This window comes from Cupressus sempervirens, chromosome 7 (genome assembly GCF_028749045.1).
Source record: "Cupressus sempervirens isolate cs-2001-9-10 chromosome 7, ASM2874904v1, whole genome shotgun sequence".
Classification (NCBI taxonomy): Eukaryota; Viridiplantae; Streptophyta; class Pinopsida; order Cupressales; family Cupressaceae; genus Cupressus; species Cupressus sempervirens.
Genome location: NC_143124.1, coordinates 378116702 through 378139668, shown reverse-complemented (window position 1 = coordinate 378139668; position 22967 = coordinate 378116702). Strand labels below are relative to the sequence as shown.

Genomic DNA, 22967 nt, shown 5'->3' with positions numbered 1-22967 from the left:
TACAATAGAGATTAGAATTTTTTTTGGAGAGTTTGAGTAGGATAGAAAAGAGAGACAGTGAGTAGACTATAGATTTTTTGTGAAAGATTACAGGTTGCTGAAGAAGAGAAGAAAATTGCATATTTTGAGATCATGATTCAAGAGTCACATCAAATACAAAAGTAAGTTTCTTCTTAGATTTTTAAAATTTATTTTGGATTATGATTTTTTTTTATTGGTAAGAGGCTAAAGCCAAGATTAATTATTATGTGTTGTGATTAATTATTATCATTATTTATTAAGTGTGAATTGATTCAAACTCAAGACCTCTTCGATAAGAGGCTCACAATTTACCGTTATGTTGTAGGCTCTTGCCTTATTACGATTTTATTTTATTTAGATTGGTATTTTGATATATAAAAGTAGATATATTTATATTATTTGTTAGATTTACATTACTATTTTCATTTATAATAGTCTTTTAGTTTAGATTACTATTTAGATTTTGAATAATATTTAGATTTACAATAGTATTTTGATTTAGATTATTGTTTACATATTATTTTTATTTAACTTTTATGCAATAATTTTTGAAAAGTGGAAGGAAATGCCACCATTTTTCTCATATTATATTGCTAAGTATTTTATTGAAATATTTTTTATGCATAAATTAATTTAATGTTTGAACAATTGTTCAAACATTCTAAAATGGAATTCACAATATTCAAATTAAAAATATTTACTCAATAAGTTGTCCAAACATTATTAAAATTCTTAAATATTATTCAAAAGACACAAAACCTAAAATAAATGAGATACATATATATAATTTAGTATTCATCTATTTTATGCTTAAAGGAAGATATACTAAAAAAAAAAAATTCAAATTTATTTTAAATTTATTGAAAAATATGCATCAAAGAAATTGTTTGAAAAATATTTTATTTTAGAAGATTTTATTTTTTTAACTTAGATCAATATATTTTAATTTTTGTCAACTTTATTTTAAATTTGTTGCAAAAATGTGCATTTAAAAAATTGAAATTTTTTTTATAATACATATTAGAAGACGTGGTAAAAATTTAATTGTTGCATTTTAATGTATGATAAATAGTAAGAGTTTAATTTTTCTTTTGAATTTTTTTGATTGATTAAATGTTAAACAAAATAAATCATTCAAAATAACCCTATCAAAAAAATATTAAAATAATGTTCAAAATGTGTGAAAGCATCAGCCTCACTAAAGTCTTCCTTATTGCTAGCTAGTACTCAAATTTCATTTGTATGTAGCAGAATATGTCAACAAGCATAGTGGTGTATGAGGGAAAATGTCTTTTACATAACATTGTCTATATATTCAAAATTCAAAAGACTTAAGAGATGTGAATAGGATTGTATCTAATGACTACACTTTTTTTAGTGTTTGCAAAAGTAGAAGATACATAAGTTAAATTATACATGCATGTTAGTGCATTGGTTTATTATTATTTCTTTTTGGATGCATTGGTCTGTAGAATAGCCATACCCTCATGATATTGTAAATTATATCAAGTGATCTCAATACAGTGGATCAACAATCCATGAAACTCTATCAAATGATCTCAATACAGTGGATCAACAATCAATGAAACTCTTGGGCCTTCTAGGTACAAGTGCTAGTAAATACATTTAAATTCTATTACATGTAAAAATAAAAGTAAATGTGTGCAAAATTTCCTCTCAGTGGACTAAAAGGGAAAGAGTAAAAAATATATGAATTTGGTTTTTAAGAAACTTATGTGTCAATTTCATGTTGTGCAAATTGAGCTCACACATTAGAATATACTCAACACTATTAAATTCTAAGGTTAATATAAGTGTTAAAATTATATGCATCAAAGGTTATAGTATACATACCAAACATGAAACTCATAGTAGAATATGCATAGACACAAACAAGAAAAGATTTGTTAAGTACAATAGTATTCATGGTAATGAGATAAGTACAAAAGATAAGAAAATGAGTCCAAAATTGCATTGACCATACAATTTATTGTCATGTTACTACACATTAATAAAATGTAACATGTAATTATGATAATCATTCGAATGTGTTTTTCTATTGAAATAAGTAATCATACAAATAAATGCAAATTAAAAAGAAGCTAGAATAAATTTTACTAGAATTTTATTTCTAAAAGCATTTTTATTTTCCAATTTAATATTTCATTACTTTACTACATCTTTGACCGCCATTTGATATACACCTTTTGTGCATATTTTTCTTTGTCCAATATTCTATCATGAATTGCTTGCAAACCCAACATAACTTGATAATTAGGGAGCCTGGATATTCTTGTGTCTTGAAACTTAGTCTTTTATCTTAATCTGGGTAGTTGGTTCATTATACGATCTATGTCTCTAAGCTACTAACTTTTTATTGGTTTCTAGCCATTGTTTTGTAGTGTTTCTTCCTTTGTGTCTTGAAAATTAGTCTTTTATCTTAATCTAGGTATTTGGTTCATTATACAATCTATGTCTCTAAGCTACTAACTTTTTATTGGTTTCTAGCTATTGTTTTGTAGTGTTTCTTCCTGTCTAATTGGTTGGGGTTCAAGTCCTCCTTAAAATCTTTTTGTAAAGACTTTCATGTCCCTTCAAACCCTATTTTTATCCTAATAAAAAATGTACTATCATGAAATTTAAGCTAGGACTTATTTGAGTTCTTGAAATATTAATTATTTCTTCCTAAAAATATATCTATACTAAAAATATTTGTATGAATGCAAATATACATTTTTTACACATAGACAAGGTGAGTAAATATAAGTCTAGATACCTTTTCTAATTATTATCCTTTGTCCAAAGTGCAATCTTGGAATTTAACTCTGGATTTATTGAAAATTTGAAATATTCATTCTCACTTTTAAAAATAAATGTTTGATTAAAATACTCATGTGAATTCAAATATTCATCCTTTACACATGGGAAAAGAGTTTCAATATAAAAGACCTAGGGATTGACTTTATTATAATGTAATGGAAAATAAGATACTCATTATAATAAATAGACCTATATACATCAACATGTGTACTTGAATGTGCACAAATACACACAAATGTATAGTTGTGATCTTATCTATCATAATATTTTAAATAGGAAATGTGTTGAGTTCTACTTCATAAAGATTATCAAACTTTATTACAATAAAAATCAAAATATATTACAATAATTTTTAATTCAATAGTAAATTATACTTGTGTAAATTAACAGTCAATCAAGTTTTAATCTACAAAGTGCAACTTAAATTTGTAATGAAATAACTTTTTCATGAAAAATTGTGATTAATAGTGCAATCTTTTGAAAATAGTTTTGGAGGATGGAATATGAAGAGGAAAAAACTAGTTTAAAATAATCAAAACTATAGGAGGACACATTCTTTTTTATTGCATTGACTCTAGGTGGGAGAAATCTAATTATTGAAAGTCACAATTAGCATTTTGAATATTTGAATAGTTGAAGTATCATTATCTATGTGTTGTGAATGAGATGAACTAAATAAAATTAATAATCTCCTAAAGAATCTACATTGGATGCATTAAATTTTACAATGAGCTAGATTATAAAGTAACATTAAAAATGAAATCATTTAAGGATTGATGTATGAAAGCATAATTTGAGATTTAAAATTGCTTAAAGGTAAGACAATGTTTTCAATTAATGTTTGAAATTGTTATTTGAAATAGTTTTGAAATTATTTTATGTAAACATTATAAAAACACACTTCTCTACTGTACTTAACCAACGTCTTCTAACTTGGACAACTAAAACATCATTACACTAAGACTTTATTTCTAAGTAAAAATATTAAATAGTTGAAATTGACTTACTTTTTCTAAACTTAATTTTTTCCTTAATAGATAATATTTAAGAATAGCTTGTGGTTATCTAGCCAATTATTTAGACAACTTACAAAAGAGAACTTAATTTTTTCTCTATAAAAGAATCTCCTAGATAAATTATCTAAATGACTGACTTATAAGTTATCTAAATAAGTAACTGACTTATAAATTATCTAAATAAATAACTGGCTTATAAATTATGTAAATACATGACTTATAAGTTATCTAAATAAGTAACCAGATAAAAGTATCCCATTATAAATTATCTAAATAACTGACAAGATAGCGACTATCCCCCTTCTGACCTTGCCCCTACCGCATAGGTAAGAATGGGTTGACTTGCTTTCCACATAACCGGACGCAATGACTCTATTTATAAAGGACGAGGAAGGACAATTATAATACATTTCCAAAAGTCCTCTGCTCGAAAGAGGTGTTGTTCGAAATGACGTCGTGGTGACGCTACATCATTAGACTCAAGCTTAATGAGAATACTGTCATTTAATTGCTTGTCGTACGCTGCCTTCTTTGGAATTGAGTGAGAGAAAAACACGTTCATTTATTGGGTTCGGAATATCCTTTAAAAATCAGATGTAGGATGAGAGATGGTCGAAAGAGAGACATTATAATAATGGAAGCATTTGTGTGTTTATCTCGGATTTTAATCAGCTTGCAGAGCAGGTAGATGGTGAGGTTGACCATTATCGCGATCTGCAGTTGGTGGAGAAGATAGCAGCACGTTGCGCTTCACTTGCGGAGGAGATGAGTAATCAAAGTACAAGGTGTTCAAATGCTGCGCGGGCCGAGAAGTTTACAGGGCTAATGTAGTCTGCAAACGCAACCAGAAATCAAAAGCGAGGCTGTTACTGTTCTTGACACGGGATAAGCCAGGCGGGTCTATCGATCCCATCCTATTTCAATTGACCTCCAATGTGCAGAACGGCAAGAAGGAGAAGCCTATAAATGCCAATCAAACCATGAGGCTTTCATCATCAATGTGGCGCTTGAAAGAGAAAGAGAGAGATAAAGATATAAGTAGTGAGAATGTCGCTGGGGAATGGAATTGGGTGTGTCTGGGCTGCGACGCTCGTGGTGTTGAGCATATGGGTCTGGAGCGCAGCCGGGCAACTGGCAGTGAAGGTGGGGAGATGGAATCTTCTGGTAGAGAAGGGCGGGGTGTCGGCCATGCACATGGTCACCACGTACAAGAACACGGTGGTCATGTTCGACAGGACCAACTTCGGGCCCTCGCAGCTGCTGCTAGCGAATGGGACGTGCCGTGACAATCCGCAGGACCAGTACCTGACCCACGACTGCTATGCTCACTCCATCGAGTACAACATCGCCACCAACACCATCAGGCCGCTCATGATCTTCACTGACACCTGGTGCTCCTCTGCTGCTTTCGCTGCCAACGGTACCCTCGTTCAGACTGGCGGGTGGCGGGACGGAGCAACAGATATCCGCTACTTTGTTCCTTGCTCCGACGCCTCCTGCGACTGGGATAACTCTACGCCTGTCAAGCTTCTCAACAACCGCTGGTACGCCGCCAACCAGATCCTTCCCGACAACCGCATCATCGTCGTCGGGGGCACGGGCGTGTTTAACTACGAGTTCGTTCCCAGGAAGGCCGGGGAGGGAACTTACAACCTGCCCTTCCTCACCCAGACCCGAACCAGCTCCTCAGTGGAGAACAACCTATATCCCTTCCTCCACCTCTCCTCCGACGGCAACCTCTTCATCTTCGCCAACAAGGACTCCATTCTCCTCGACTACAAGAACAACGTCGTGCTGAAGACATTCCCCACGATGCCCGGCGACGGCCCGCGGAACTACCCTTCCACGGGGTCCTCCGTGATGCTGCCGCTCTCGGCCTCCGATGGGTTTACCAAGGTGGAAATCCTCGTCTGCGGTGGCTGCCCCGACGATGGCTACGCCGCCGCCAAGGCCGGCAACTTCACGGCCGCCCTGCGCAGCTGTGGAAGAATGGTCATCTCGGACGCCAACCCCTCGTGGAGCATGGAGGACATGCCCGGGCCAAGGACCATGTCGGACATGCTCATTCTCCCCAACGGTGAGATTCTCATCATCAACGGAGCGGCGAGGGGTGTGGCCGGGTGGGACATGGCCGACACACCCGTCTTCACGCCCTACCTCTACAGACACAGCCTCCCTGCCACCCAGAAGCGCTGGTACGTTCTCGCGGCTACCGCTATTGCCCGAATGTACCACTCCACTGCCAATGTCCTGCCTGATGGCAGAGTTATGGCCGGTGGCTCCAACCCCCACTTCGATTACAAATTCACCGGAACGCAATTCCCCACGGAGCTCCGGTTGGACGCCTACAGCCCTTACTATCTGGAGAGCGTCTACGCCGTCCTCCGCCCCAAGATCATCACGGTCTCTGCCCCTGCACCCAACGTCGCCTACGGCGCCACCTTCACCGTCACCTTCTCCGTCGCCTACGGTCTCACCAGCAGCAACGTGGTAAAGTTCAACGTCTACGCCCCGCCCTTCACGACCCATACCACCTCCATGAGCCAGAGGATGCTCTCCCTCTCCACATCCACACCCCTCGCCGCCCCAAACTCCAACACCGTCTATTCCTTCACGGTCACCGCTCCCCCATCGGCCGTCGCTGCTCCTCCCGGGTACTACATGTTCTTCGTCGTCAACGGCGAGATCCCGAGCGCTGGCCAGTGGCTCCACTTCTCCTAGAATTGCCACCATGCACCGAATAGAATGTGGTATTCCATTCTCTAATAACAGTGCAGCTGCGCATAATGCAAAGATAACATGTATGGCAACCTTTTAATAAAACAAATGATGAAGCATGTCGATTCTTTCTGTGAATGTGCTTCATGAGGCTTCCACAATTCCTCTCTGCATGGCGTGCTTGATTTCGAATACATCTGAATACATTAATATACCACGTATACTTTTATATTTCAATTTGGCATCTTACATGTTTTGCATATTTTACCACAACGAACATATATCTGTAATTGTAAAAAGGTGGGTTGATGCAGCAGGTCAATTTCAACTCACATAGAAATTAATAATTCCATAACAGAATATAGAATTCAAAAACTTTCAATTCATCATTCCTTCCAAAAATTGCTTCTATATGGTTCTCAAATTCTATTAAATAACACTAATACAAAAAATAGGAAATTTCAGAAATTTGGCAGATTTCGACAACAAGAGAAATATGCCATTTTTGATAAGTTCTTAAAAACCCCGGAAAGCAATTTTGAAGATTCCTAAATCTACCCTTTAATCTAAAAAGGTGAATTGCCAACTAATCTCCAAAATTTAGAAAGAAATTTCAAAGTTATTACAAACCCAAAAAATCAAAAAAACACCTAAGCTATTTAAAAGTGAAATTCGGAGGTCAAGATGGAATATCTGGCTCTCAAAAAAATAGTCGAAACAACCCCAACAAAGCTAGCTTAGCTGGAATCCACCTCAACTATATATTTTTAAAAAAACCTAGAAAAATCTAAGAAAACTCATATTCAAGTCAAAAGTTATGACTCTCCAAACTCCCTGCATCAATAGGGAACTAATCCTTGTTTCACTAAATTAATTTTTATAACCATGTATTTCTAATTTTAAAATAAATTAATTTTTTAGTCGTTAATTCTTCTTTTGGATTGCCAAGCTTGTATTTTCCTAGGGGTGTATTTGTTTTTTAATTAAAAAAATATTAAAAATATAATATCTTCTTAATTTTTGAAAAAGTTTCGGTCTTTTTTCAACTGCTCCTCTCTTGCATGATCACCCTTAAACATCACACACTAAATCAATTTTGATTTTTTAAGACTTTTAGTTTAGGAATCAAGACTTAGTTTGTGATGATTAAGTTGTCCCTTGTTGGCATCAGCTTGTACATACTATGAACACAACAAGTCATAGTTTTCTAGCTAAATGTCTCTGATAATGGCAGTATTATTATGTATTTTGGCACCGTCATAACCTATGATGCTTTGTGTGATGTCTAGTGTTGGTGGATTCTGCCAGAACTTTCAGCAACCAGTTGGAATCCAAATACTTCACAAGTAACGGTGGTCATTTTCTAGAAACGACAACGAATGGAGAAGCAAGAGATTGTTCCTCACTTGGCCAATTTTCAAGATGAAATTTGCAATAGAACATAAATACAACCAAGCTTAACCGACACACTGGAACCATTGACTAATATTGGGTAGGAGTGGGCCTAGCCACTCTTAGCTAATAGCTTGGGGCCACTGTTATGCATTGGTCTTATGGTATTGGTTAAGAGTGGTTGAGCCTACTCCTAACCACTATTAGTCAATGGTTCGAGTGTGTCGGTTAAGCCACTCGCATAAATACAGGTAGTGTGTAAAATTTCATTCATCCCCAATTTGAACAAAAGAATCAGGGAATACTAAAGCAAGTCTGGCCCCTCCACTGTTTTTTAACTCCTTTTCAAATCCGCAACTCTTTTCATCTATCTGTGTGCTCAATATGCTTTATATACTAATTTGAAAATGTTTGGAAAAAGTTCTAATTTTTTTATTCTTCTAAAATGGCCCATTCATTTGTCTTCCTTGACTTTTAATTCAAACTTGTTTTTTAATTGTAAAAGTCTTGCCCACATTTTGGGGGTGGGTAAACACACTCTTATTTAGAAACGCAATGGTTCTAAATATATTATCTCAGTGATAATATTAGTATACTAAGTTCTATCAAACTTTTAATTAATATTGTTAGTTGTAATTGTTAATAAATATATAATTTTTTCCATTATACAACATAAGGATTTGTAGGTCAATTTCAAAGTATAATATATTATTAAGTTTCTTATGACAAGTAATAAAAATATATAATCTAAATTATTTATGATAAACAATAAAGAAATTATTTTGATAATTCAAATTGTAGTAACTATTTAGTTTTTCTTTCATAATTAAGATGAATAATTTTGTACAAGAGTAAGTAAAAATAATTTAAAATGAAGTAAAAATCAATGAGCTACTAGTTTTATTTTAACGTAAAAATATTATTTTCAATCTTTTTTGGAAGGTTCAACCCTCATCTCTTTTAGATGTTGGGGGCTCATTGTGAGCCTTTCAACTTCACCATTAGATTCTTTTACTATTTTTAAATTGTAAATAAATTATTAGTAAGTTTTGAATTTATTTATATACCATTTTAATTTTTAAATTTGAAAAATAAAAATAATTGAGATAAAATATAAAAAAAATTTCATATATTTATTATTTTTCTTCCTAAATATTGTTAACATGATATTTTTCATATTTTTTGTCTTATTATATTGTTCTTGTATTCTTCATCTTTTATAAATATTATTAATGATTTGACCATGCTATTTATTTAGTTTCTAAATTAAAAAATTACTTGAGAAAGCAATAAATGATTTATTCTTAATTGAATTCAAAATAATGAACAACATTCTAGTTTAATTATTATAGGAAATTATATCTAGTTAAAGGAAAAGTTAACTCACACCAATTCAAATTCAAAGAAATCTTCATACGGTGCTCGAATGTAAGCCTCATGCTTGACCCATTGAATATCACCACAATATAATAATCTAAAACACTTCTCAAATCCTATTCCATTTATAAATTCTTATAAATTAATATTATTCAAGTTCTTGGCATTAGCACCACTATTGTAAATTGAGTTGTTAACACCTCACAGTATGTGTTGTACAATGACAACTACCACCTACTCCCATAACTTCAAACCGTTGCTCAACGAAGGGACTCAAGCTCTCCTAGAGCTCTCGTTCTTAGTTATAGGGGATTTTCATCTTACTAACAATATAATCAATAAAAATAAAGACAGAGGCCTTAGCAACATTTTATTTGATGAATTTAAGCATGAGAAGTAAAAGATTGTATTAATATATGTAATCTTCAAAATTACACAACATAAAGTTAAATGTAGAAGCAATGCATTACAATATGATTGTAAGGTTAAAACAATAGGTCTACACTATGATTACAAAAATCCAAAATTTATATTAAATATAAAATATGACCTTTGGAGTAGAATCAACTAAGAAAATGGTGGGAATTTTAAAATGAGGCTCTTTATGTAATAGAACATAGAAGATATACCCACACATCTCAATTCATGCTTCCTCTAGTCACCTATACAATAACGAGAGTGTCTTAATATAATCTTACCAAAAAATAAAAAGATTGTATAAGGCATGGACTCAATAGCCACTCATGCCTATTTGTATTAAATTAAGCTTATACAAAATGTCTATGTATTATTACACAAACCATTTTCTTGAAAATCCATTAAATCACTATGCCATGGATCTTTGATTAAATATTTAAAAGTATATTTTTTCATTGCCAAGTAGTTTCTTAATATGATGTCTACATTAAATCTATTTTCCAAACTATCACACAACATCAACTACCCCCACCCTATTGACAAAGTTGATGCTTCAACTAATCTTCAACGCCATGCATTCAATGTTAATGTGTTGATCACCATTGTAATATGTAGGCTTCAACATGCATAGTTACTTTGGTCATTGCTTATAATTTTAGATTGCATGTTACCATTGGTTTTTGTAATTAGTTAGCTAGTTTGAATTGATAACCAGAAAATGTAATTGTTGATTTTATATAACAAATGCATGAAGGAAAAAATCCTCTATTCAGTACCTACTTTTAGAGAACACATTTCTTAGACAGAATTATGTCCATGGTATTTGAGTTGTTTGTGTCATAGCCAACAATGATTGTAAAATTTCTTTTAACTAAGGAATTATTTAAAAGATTTCTAATATGAATAAAAATCAAATAGCGTTTGTGTGTTAAGAATTTTTTTTCTCTATTTTCTTTGTTTTGTCTTAATTTGATCCATGTTTTAGATTATAGAAATGGTATCAAAGCATCAAGATTGGGACCTGCCAAAGACAAGAGCATGGGAATTGGATTATTCTAGAGGCATTTTGAATAAATTATCTAGTTTGAAGAACTATGGAAGAAGAAAATTGAGGGAAAATTTAGATGTCTTCTGTAAAGTAGTCAAAAGAAATCAAGGGTCTCTAAAAAGTTTGAAAGAAATATGTTTTCATAGATAGTTGAGATAAAAATAGAAACCAAATTGTTTGATGTGCCCATGGTCAAAATAAAGAAGGTAGAGCACATGGTAGACGATATCCCCATCCACGATTCAAGGAGGAATGTTGAGTTTGGAGTTCCAAATTTAATAGAATTGTCCATATTTGTTGCCATCAAAGAGAATACACCAAAACTAGAGAGTGTGATTAACATTTAAAATTGAAGGTTGTTGAAACAAGAAGATTTTGATTTAAAGCATATCGCAAAAGAAAAAGTAAGTATTGAAAAGGATCCAATGAAGAGTTTTAAATTCTTGGGAGAGAAAAGATCACAAGTAGTATTGGAAAATATGGGTACAAGAAAATGATATCAATACTTTTATTTTTCATGGGAATATTGAAGATTCATAAATATTAAAGGAGATCTATTTCATTTCAAGAATAGTTCCCACTAGTATAGGTAATACATTTGTGTAAATAAATTATTTAATGAACAATAAGAAATCCAAGAGAAAGGGTAAAGAAAGAGAATAAAATTTTGACTTGTGATTTAAAGATGTATTGAATGATGAATTAATGAAATTGGAATAGTCAAATTTAAAATTGTTAAATACTATTAAGAATTTGAGAAAGGATATTTCTAAGAAAGTTTGAAAAAGTAAAAATTTTGAGAAGGATAATTAAAAGAGGATTGGTTAGAATTAGTGCAAGAAAATAAACTAAGTGTAAGAGATATAGGGATTGATTTTGTTATAGTGCAATATAAGAGTAGATAGTTCATTATGAGAAATTGGAGTGTATCAACATGTGCACTTGAGTGTCTAGATGTGCACACGCACATAATTGAAAAAAATTCTATGAATCATATATAAGTTTTATTTTGAAGAGGAAAATTGGTTGAGTTTTATCCAATTGTATTGTAAAGAATGTCAATTTTAATTACAATAGAACAAAAAATACATTAGAATAATTTGTAGTTAAGATCATAATTTTATTGCACTCAAAATTAACACATGTTGAGTGACAACTAATACTTGAATAAATATTATTTTACTTTACATAATGTAACTATACAAACTATAGTTAGTGACCTATATTTGTTAGTGACTTTAAAATATAGGTTGAAAAGAGACTATGATAATATATACTAGATTTCAATCTTCTAAAAGAATATTAGCTCATTGACCAAATTATTTGGTACTTCATGACATCCTTCAAAACCATTTGAAATATACATTTTGCAATTAGTATCATTTTCCCAAAGTGTTGTTATGGAATTTAAGTCTAGATTTATTAAAGGTTTCTGAAATATTCATTCTCATTTTAACAAATTTATGTCTTATTAAAATATTTATAGGAAATAATTGTTCTTTACATATGGGAGAAGAGACAAAATTTAAACTACCTAGGAATTGATTTTCTTACCATATAATAGAAAATAAGACATGTCATCATAATAAATAGACATATATGAATCGACATGTGTACTTGAATGTGTACAGAGATACACAAAAATTTGTAGTTTTGATTATCAACCATATATTGTTTCTATTTTGAATAGGGAAAGATGTTGAATTCAACTTGATTTCATCATTAGGATTGTCAAATTTTAATACAATGAAATTAGACTATATTATAGTAATTTATAGATGATATGCATGTAAACTAGCGATCAATGGGATTATAATCTACATTGTGTAGCTTAAATTTGTAATGAAATAACTTTATCGAGGAAAAATGTGATCAAATAATAGTACAATCTTTTGAAATTAGTGTTTGAGGGTGCAATATAAAAGGCCAAAGAAATGGTTAAAACTAATTGACACTATAGGAGGACACATTCTTTGTTATTGCATAAACTATAGTGGAAAGAAATCTAACGATTGAACGTGATAATTAGGGCTCTCTAAATTTTAATAGTTGAAATATTATCAAATTCAAAGATGAACTAGTTTCAATAAAATTGATAATCTCCTAAAGAATTTTCATTAGATACCTTAAATTTGACGATGAACTAAAGTGGAAGGTAAGTAAAAATGAGATTATTGAGGGCTTCATCTTAGAAAGCATAATACAATCAATGTATAAAATTGGTTAAAGGTAAGACAATGGTTACAGAGATTAATGTTATTTATAACTATTTTCAATCATATTATGAGAATATTGTAAGAATTGAATTGACGCCTTCTAGGCAATTGCTATTGTAATAACCCCAACAAGTTATAACTTCTTCAAACACCAAAATCTTCTCTACTTTAGTTGTTTGATATTTTTGTCAAATAGTTTGCAAGCAAGCTCTGATACCAATGTAATAACCTCAACAAGTTATAACTTCTTCAAACACCAAAATCTTCTCTAGTTCAATTGTTTGACATTTTGTCAAACACTTTTTAAGAAAGCTTTGATAAGAATGTAATATCCTCTTACAAGGAACTAATATGCAAGTGCAATTCTTTTGGTATTTTCAATGCAAATACATGGAAACTAGATATGAAATGCAAAACAATTGACATATAATAATAACTACAATAATGCCAAAATTTGATTCTGAAATATCATAGAAAAATCATATCCTTGTGAAGTAATAGTTACAAGAGGAACCTAATAATAGTAATGCAAAAGAATGGAAATGAATCAAACAAAGATACTGTAGTGCAACATCATGCATGCATATTGTAACAGCCCAAAATCTATTCTCCAATTTAAGCACAAATAGAACTCTTGAATTGAAGCTCTCCTGAATACCAAATTCAATGGATATTTCACCACCTCAAATGGTTGCAACACTCAAGAGTTGACATTCTCCAATGGCTAACTAAAATCAGAAACCTTATTTACTTCTCCCAACTTAATATCAAATACAATTCACAATAATTATATACAATAATCGGATGATAAACAATGAAGCTCTCACCTCTATTTATACTTTTCCTTCACCCTTCTAGAAGGAAATAAAATATTTAATAATTGCATTCTCTAGAAGTTTCTCCCTTTCCAATAATTAATGTATGAAATTAAATTACTAGAAGTTCCCCCCTTCCAATAATTAATGCACTCACTAGAAGCTTCTCTCTTGCAATACAATAATTATTTGTGCTTCTAGAAAATTAAATTACTTAAAGTTTCCCCCTTCCAATAATTTATGCACTCTTAATTAATTAAATTAATTAAATATAAAGTCACCTTTTATTTTAATTTATTTAATGACTTTATAAGAAATTAATTTAATCAATTTCTCCTTATTTCTCCACTTAGCCTTCAGAGAATGTCAAGGCTAAGAACTCCACTGAGATGCTAAAATGATGGGGACGTTATAATTTGCCCTCCCTAAAATTGCTTGTCCTCAAGCAACTTCAAGTCCAGATGCTGCAAAATCTCCTCATTCTCCCATGTTGCATCCTCTACTGGCAAGTTCTTCCATTTCACAAAATACTCCCTTATAGTGCACTACCTCAAGTTCCTTTCCCTAAAATTAATGATAGCCTCTAGCACCAATATTAATTTTCCCTCATCATCAGATGGTGGGAACATTGTAGAAGGAAAAATATGATGCCCTAGTGCCTTCTTGAAGTGTGACACATGAAAAAAAATTTGTCCCTTGCTCTCTACTGGCAAATCTAACTCATAAGCTACCTCTCCCATTTTCCTAATAATCCTGAATGGACTATAGTATTATGGCTTAAGTTTCTCGGCACCACTCTTCTTGAGAGTAGATTGATGGTAAGGCTGCAACATAAGATATACCATATCTCCAACCTCAAAAGTCAACTCTATCATCTTCTAGTCTACATACTGCTTTTGCTGAATTCTATGCCTTGGTTATATTATCCTTGAGAGTCTTAACAATGTCTTGACTCTCCTACAAAAAATCACCTGCATTGGGCACTCTACTGTTACTCAAAAGTATATCTATAAAATTGGGTGCTTCATACCCATACAGGGCCATAAAGAGTGACATCTGAATATACATGTGATAAGTGGTGTTGTAGAAATACTCATAGAGATAAATCCATTTTACCCATACCTTTTTTTGCCCTACTATATAATTTATGAGATATCCCTCCACCCATTTATTCACTATCTTTTTCTGACCATTTGTTTGAGGGTGGTGGCTAGTACTCAGAGTGAGATCTATTGCACACAACCTAAATAGCTCCTACTAAAAATGGCTCATAACCCTATTGTCTCTGTCACTCACAATGCTCTGAGGTAAGTCATGTAGTCTAAATATCTCCTTAAAGAACAACTCTACCACCTATGTGGCAGTGTATGTAGTAGTGATCGGAAAGAAGTGTGCAAACTTCATAAGGTGATCCACAACCACATATATGCAGACCCTATCTTGGGCTCTAGGCAGTCCTATGATGAAGTCCATAGATAAACACTCCCACTTCCTATCAGGAATCAAAAGTGGCTGAAGTAAACCACCTAGATAGGAGTGTTCCTTCTTATTCTACTGGTAGGTGAGACACTCCCTAATATACTTAAGTACTTCTACTTTGAGCCCTTTCCATGTGAAGTTCTCTCTAATTTGCTGGTATGTCTTGTAGAAATCAGGATGTCCTACCATAGGTGAATTACATGAAAATATTTTAGAACCATCCTCCTCATGGTTGAGCCTGGAACCAAAAATATTCACCCTTTGTAAATGATGGGCTGATTCACAAGGGTGTAACTACTATCTTGAATAGTTCTATCTATGAATCTGGTGGTCTATGCATCCTTTGCATATTCTACAAGGATCAAGTGTCTCCAATCCTGCGATATGTATGTCAATAAGCTCAAATGGGGCCTATGTGATAAATCATCAGCAACTACATTCTGTGTCCCTTTAAAATATGTAATATCAAGATCATTAGATAGAAACTTGCTCACCCACTTCTACTGCCTATCATTGAGATCTTGCTACCCTAAAAAGTGTTTTAGGATATTATGGTTGGTTTTGATACAAAATTTGCTAACTACCAAATATTTCCTGAATTTAGCCAAAGCATGTATAATAGCTAACATCTCGTTATCATATATGCTGAAGGTCAGCTTTGGCCCTCTTAATTTCCTACTCTCATAAGTAATAGGGTGCTTCTTCTGCATAAGCATTGCTCCAATGCCCTCTCCAAAAGAATCATAGTGTAGCTCAAAAGGTTTTCTAAAATTTGGTAAGACTAACACTAGACAGGAAGTCATCAACTCCTTAAATTTCTCAAAACACTGTTGTGCCTCAGGATTCCACAAGAAAGCTCCCTTTCTCATCAAATCTATCAAGGGAAAATCTATTTTTGAGAAGAAGCAAGCTCCATGAAGTTCATCTATCAACTCATCAATCCTTGTAATGGGGTACCTATTTTTAATTGGCTTCCTATTAAGCACCCTATAATCAATGCACATCCTTAATGTCCCATCCTTCTTCTTCACCAACACCACTGAACAAGTGAAAGGAGACTTACTTGGTCTAATGTGGCCCATAGCAAGTAACCCCTTTATGGTTTTTTCAATTTTATCCTTCAACTTCTTTAGATGCTTATAAGATGTAATCATGATGGGCTTAGCACCCTCCTCTAACTCAATGATGTGCTTAATACCCGTATCTGGTGGTCTACCTAGTGGAATGTAGTGTTTAACTCTAAGCTTCTGAATATCAGGAGGATATTCAATCTTTTGTTGTCCCTCCTGTAATGGCATTAACATGCACTCTGTTGTCCACTCTACCTGATCATGTCGAATCAATATAGCCATCCTCTAGAAAGAGACCATTTTGGAATCATTGTTCCTAATTGCCTTAAGAATATGTGTCTTCCCATTAACTTTAAACTTCATCTCTATCTCCTTGAGATTAAGAGTGTACTCACCAATATTATGCAACCAACTCATCCCAAGGACTATATCTATATTTCCCATGGGAACAACATAGAAATTTTCCTTAAAGGCATAATTATTAACTTCTAATGGGAGTCTAGTGATCTTATGATCACAATTGAGGACATAGCTATCAGCTACCCTCACTATAATTCCCCCAAACTCCTTTGTTTGTATTTCATGCCTCTCCACCAACCTGGCATCAATAAAATTATGAGTGGCACCAGTATCAACCAAAGTTATATCTTGATGTCTAGCAAGTACTCCTCTCATTCAAAATGATCCTTCTTGTTTAATACTAGTGAGATGAGCTTCCCTAAGTTGCCCATCTCCTTCCCCATCCTTGAACTCCATTTTAGACAAGTTTTCAGCCTTGTCTCCATTTTTTTCACCATCTATTTCCTCCATATTAGATTTTGGGTCTAAATTATCTAATTCTAATTCCTCATAGTATGCCCACATAACTCTGTTAGCTATTCCCTTTGGTCTAAGAGGATAGTCATGGTTTGCATCATAAGTTCCCTTATAGTAGAAACATATTTTTTTTTTCTCAAATCATTTAATGTTCCCCTGTCAAAAGGTGCTAGAGTTTTATCTTTAGAAGCATTTTAAAAATCCATCCTCTCTAGTTTTTTATAAAATGGTTTGTTATCCTTACTAGAAGATGCTCCTTTGGATTGAAATTTGTTTTTTGGGACTACATGCTCCATACTTCTTTTCTTTTCCATAGCTTCCTATACTGGTTCTTCTGTAACAAAGGTAGGATGTGTGGGCCTGTCTATTATTTTTGAAAGAGTTCTATGAGCTCTAGGTTATCCCACTATACTCCTATTATCCTCTTGTTCGTGATTCTATCTATCCTATGGATTCATGTGCTCAACCATGGTGGTGAGTGTCTACAAAGCCTAAGCCATCTGCTCTTGTCCTATAACCATTACTCTATAAAATTCCCTTATTTCCTGATCCTCATTTCTATTGTCTCTTGGGGGGCTACTCTTTTGCCTATCACCTAGGGTATCTGGTTGCTTGTAAAAATCTTGTTCCCTATCAAATAAAGCTTTCCTATAAGTGGAAAATCTATGAGAGCCAACCCCAAGTGGCTGCATGTGATTGCTAAACCCGCAAGATAGCAGGATTTAGCTCTGATACCAATGTAATAACCCCAGTAGGTTATAACTTCTTCAAACATCAAAATTTTCTATAGTTCAGTTGTTCGACATTTTTGTCAAACACTTTGCAAGCAAGCTTTGATACCAATGTAATAATCCCAACAGGTTATAACTTCTTCAAACACCAAAATCTTCTCTAGTTTAGTTATTCAATATTTTTTCAAACACTTTTCAAGAAAGCTCTGATACCAATGTAATATCCTCTTACAAGGAACTAATATGGAAGTACAATTCTTTTGGTATTTTCAATGCAAATACATGGAAACTAGATATTAAATGCAAAACAATTGACATATAATAATGATTATAGTAATGCAAAATTTGATTTTGAATTATCACAACAAAATCATATTCTTATGAAGTAATAATTACAAGAGAAACTTGATAATAGTGATGCCAAAGAATGGAAATGAATCAAACATAGATACTACAATGTGACATCATGCATGTGTATTGTAGTAGCCCAAAATCTATTCTCCAATTTAAGCACAAATAGAACTCCTAAATTGAAGCTTTCTTGAATACCAAATTCAATGGATATTTCACCACCTCAAATGGTTGCAACACTAAAGAGTTGACATTCTCTAATGGTTGGCTAAAATCAGAAACCTTAGTTTCTTCTCCCAACATAATATCAAATGCAATTCACAATAATTGGATACAGTAATTATATGATAAACAATGAAGCTCTCACCTCTATTTATATTTTTCCTTCACCCTTCTAGAAGGAAATAAAATATTGAATAATTGAATTCTCTAGAAGTTTCTCCCTTTCCAATAATTAATGTGCTTTTAGGAAATTAAATTACTAGAAGTTTCCCCCTTCGCATAATTAGTGCACTCTCAATTAATCAAATATAAAGTCACCTTTTATTTTAATTTATTTAATGACTTTATAAGAAATTAATTTAATCAATTTCTCCTTATTTCTCCACTTAGCCTTCAGAGAATGTTAAGGGTAAGAACTCCACTGAGATGCTAAAAACATGGGGACATTATAGCTATCCAGCCCCATTGTTTGCCATGGCTAGATTTCAGATGCCATCATCCATACCATATCTATGCTTGTGTGTATATACCATCCTGATGTCTTTTCCTCATCTTTTTTTTGTGTTGTGTTAGGGTTAAGATGATTAAGGTACAAAAATATTGGATGTAGACATAGATTTCATGTCATAGTGAATGCATATTTAACGCCATTGTTGGGACTTCTAGAGATTTGACGTTACAATTGTAGGGAAACGAGTCATCAATACAATTGGAGGGATTTCGAGAAATAAATTTGAGGTAATGAAGAGAATGCATCAGTATTGTAGTTTTTAAACCTTGCTTCCTCTATTCTACCTAGATCGACCTATGCACAAGGTAATTCTTATCTTCTTTTAGATTTTTTCTATAGGATTTACATCGCAAATTAATAGTATATATATTTAAACTTAGATTTTCATTCTAAACTCTTAGTTAATAGTCTAAAATAATCAAAATATAGTTATTTAAATTTAGCTAAGATTACATTTTTTTTATAGAATCTGATATGGCAATGGACACCATCTAAAATAATCAAAATATAGTTATTTTAAAATTAGTTAAGATTGCATATTTTTTACAGAATCTGATACAATAACCAACACCATCTGCTAAAGTTTTTCTATGTTCTTAAAGGTACGTAGACCCTCCTCTTCTCTTCCATAAATATTCAAATGTAATCCTCCTTTTCAAAAATTTGGTAATAAAGAAGAGTTAGATATCACATCTCTTTAAACATTATCAGTAAGTAGAAACAGTGAGATATCTCTTTAATTTTTTGTCATTAAAATTTTCATAGAAAAGGCCATAATGAATCTTAAAACCAAAAAAAGCTCAAAAAATTCCCTCAACCCTTGGATTTATTTTTGTATGCATAATCACATAATCACCTCACAAAAATTATGAAGCATTCTAAGAATCAATATAATAAAAGGTATAAGTAAAATTTTGTTTTTTTATTCAGAGTGGAAGAGTTTGATTGTTTATGAAATTAGGAAAAACAATTTATTCAACATTCAAATAACACTTTCATAGATCTATTAAAAGATAAATACAATATAATAAGTTTTATTTTATTAAATAATATTAAACAATGAAATGTTTTCTTTTTATTATATTAGCCTACATTTTATATTTAATAATTATGAACTTCAAAAGCAATCAAATTTCTATAAGTTCAAATATATTAAAAGATATAATTAATATTCTCATTATTAAATATCCTTGTATTAGCATTAATAAAAAAATCATTTTGTAACATCAAAAGTATTATGTATTCAATTTTTATCTAAAATAAAAATATAATTTAAAAGAATATATATCATATTTATGTGTTTAATTGATTTTATCAATAAAATTTTAAAATATTTAATTATCTATTTAATATTTAATAATACTCATTTTGTCCAAGTGAGTGTTTATGATTATGCAAGGTCTTTGTATGTCAAGAGACATTCTATACAATGGAAGTACAAATGCCCACCACAAGATTATGCCAAAAAAAGTTCTTCATCGATAAAAAAGAATTGGGAGCAGTTACAAACTTTTAAATCATAAAATACCAAAAACATTCATGAAATAATAGCTCACTCAAATAACACAAATCTAAATGAATTTAAAGTAAAGTAGAAATAATAGGTGGTCAAATATTAGAAAGCCAAACGGCATGCCTGGATTAATAGGGCCCAAAATAATAGGCCTTCAAAAATTACTTAAAATAAGAAATAAAACTAATAAAAAAAATTAATAGTACAATTTAGGCCACCTATAAAATAATTTAATAATAAAAATATTAATATTTAATGAAAAATGTGTGTGTGTGTGTGTGTGTGTGTGTGTGTGTATATATATATAATTAAATTAAAATTAAATTTTTTTTTAAAAAAATTAAAAACAATATTCAAATTATTGAAACCCACAGCGACTGTAGGGGTTATACCTTGCATGTCGTGGGTGATGACAGATTGTCACTACTGACAATAAAAGTAACTGTCGCCACTGACATATGTCAGTGGCAGTAGTTACTATCACTGTCAATCTTGATAGTTCTACCAAGGTGGTGTGTGCATGTAGTGATGGTGGGTGTACATGGCACTGCCATGGTTTTTATTGTGTTTCCCATTCACATTCCCTCCTTCATGCATGTGTCATTTTGTTTCCACTTTTTCCAAGATTGTTTATGTTTATTTAATGCATTTTATTTTATTGGCTATTCAATTTTTAATAAATGAATATGCCATGCAAAATATTACATGGCGTAGGAGACAAAAAGTTTTTGTGGGGGAGAGGAAGAGTTAGTTTCACTGATTATATAAGAATGTTTCCATTTCATTCTTATGTTGCAAAGAAGAGTGCATTTACAGATAGTACAATAGAGATTAGAATTTTTTTTGGAGAGTTTGAGTAGGATAGAAAAGAGAGACAGTGAGTAGACTATAGATTTTTTGTGAAAGATTACAGGTTGCTGAAGAAGAGAAGAAAATTGCATATTTTGAGATCATGATTCAAGAGTCACATCAAATACAAAAGTAAGTTTCTTCTTAGATTTTTAAAATTTATTTTGGATTATGATTTTTTTTTATTGGTAAGAGGCTAAAGCCAAGATTAATTATTATGTGTTGTGATTAATTATTATCATTATTTATTAAGTGTGAATTGATTCAAACTCAAGACCTCTTCGATAAGAGGCTCACAATTTACCGTTATGTTGTAGGCTCTTGCCTTATTACGATTTTATTTTATTTAGATTGGTATTTTGATATATAAAAGTAGATATATTTATATTATTTGTTAGATTTACATTACTATTTTCATTTATAATAGTCTTTTAGTTTAGATTACTATTTAGATTTTGAATAATATTTAGATTTACAATAGTATTTTGATTTAGATTATTGTTTACATATTATTTTTATTTAACTTTTATGCAATAATTTTTGAAAAGTGGAAGGAAATGCCACCATTTTTCTCATATTATATTGCTAAGTATTTTATTGAAATATTTTTTATGCATAAATTAATTTAATGTTTGAACAATTGTTCAAACATTCTAAAATGGAATTCACAATATTCAAATTAAAAATATTTACTCAATAAGTTGTCCAAACATTATTAAAATTCTTAAATATTATTCAAAAGACACAAAACCTAAAATAAATGAGATACATATATATAATTTAGTATTCATCTATTTTATGCTTAAAGGAAGATATACTAAAAAAAAAAAATTCAAATTTATTTTAAATTTATTGAAAAATATGCATCAAAGAAATTGTTTGAAAAATATTTTATTTTAGAAGATTTTATTTTTTTAACTTAGATCAATATATTTTAATTTTTGTCAACTTTATTTTAAATTTGTTGCAAAAATGTGCATTTAAAAAATTGAAATTTTTTTTATAATACATATTAGAAGACGTGGTAAAAATTTAATTGTTGCATTTTAATGTATGATAAATAGTAAGAGTTTAATTTTTCTTTTGAATTTTTTTGATTGATTAAATGTTAAACAAAATAAATCATTCAAAATAACCCTATCAAAAAAATATTAAAATAATGTTCAAAATGTGTGAAAGCATCAGCCTCACTAAAGTCTTCCTTATTGCTAGCTAGTACTCAAATTTCATTTGTATGTAGCAGAATATGTCAACAAGCATAGTGGTGTATGAGGGAAAATGTCTTTTACATAACATTGTCTATATATTCAAAATTCAAAAGACTTAAGAGATGTGAATAGGATTGTATCTAATGACTACACTTTTTTTAGTGTTTGCAAAAGTAGAAGATACATAAGTTAAATTATACATGCATGTTAGTGCATTGGTTTATTATTATTTCTTTTTGGATGCATTGGTCTGTAGAATAGCCATACCCTCATGATATTGTAAATTATATCAAGTGATCTCAATACAGTGGATCAACAATCCATGAAACTCTATCAAATGATCTCAATACAGTGGATCAACAATCAATGAAACTCTT

The 22967-nt window shown here is 31.6% G+C and overlaps 1 pseudogene; it reads left to right on the top strand.

Moving 5' to 3' along the window:
- Positions 1-4904: 4904 nt before the first annotated feature.
- Positions 4905-6578, top strand: LOC149547038 (aldehyde oxidase GLOX pseudogene; annotated as a pseudogene).
- The last annotated feature ends 16389 nt before the right edge of the window (positions 6579-22967 follow it).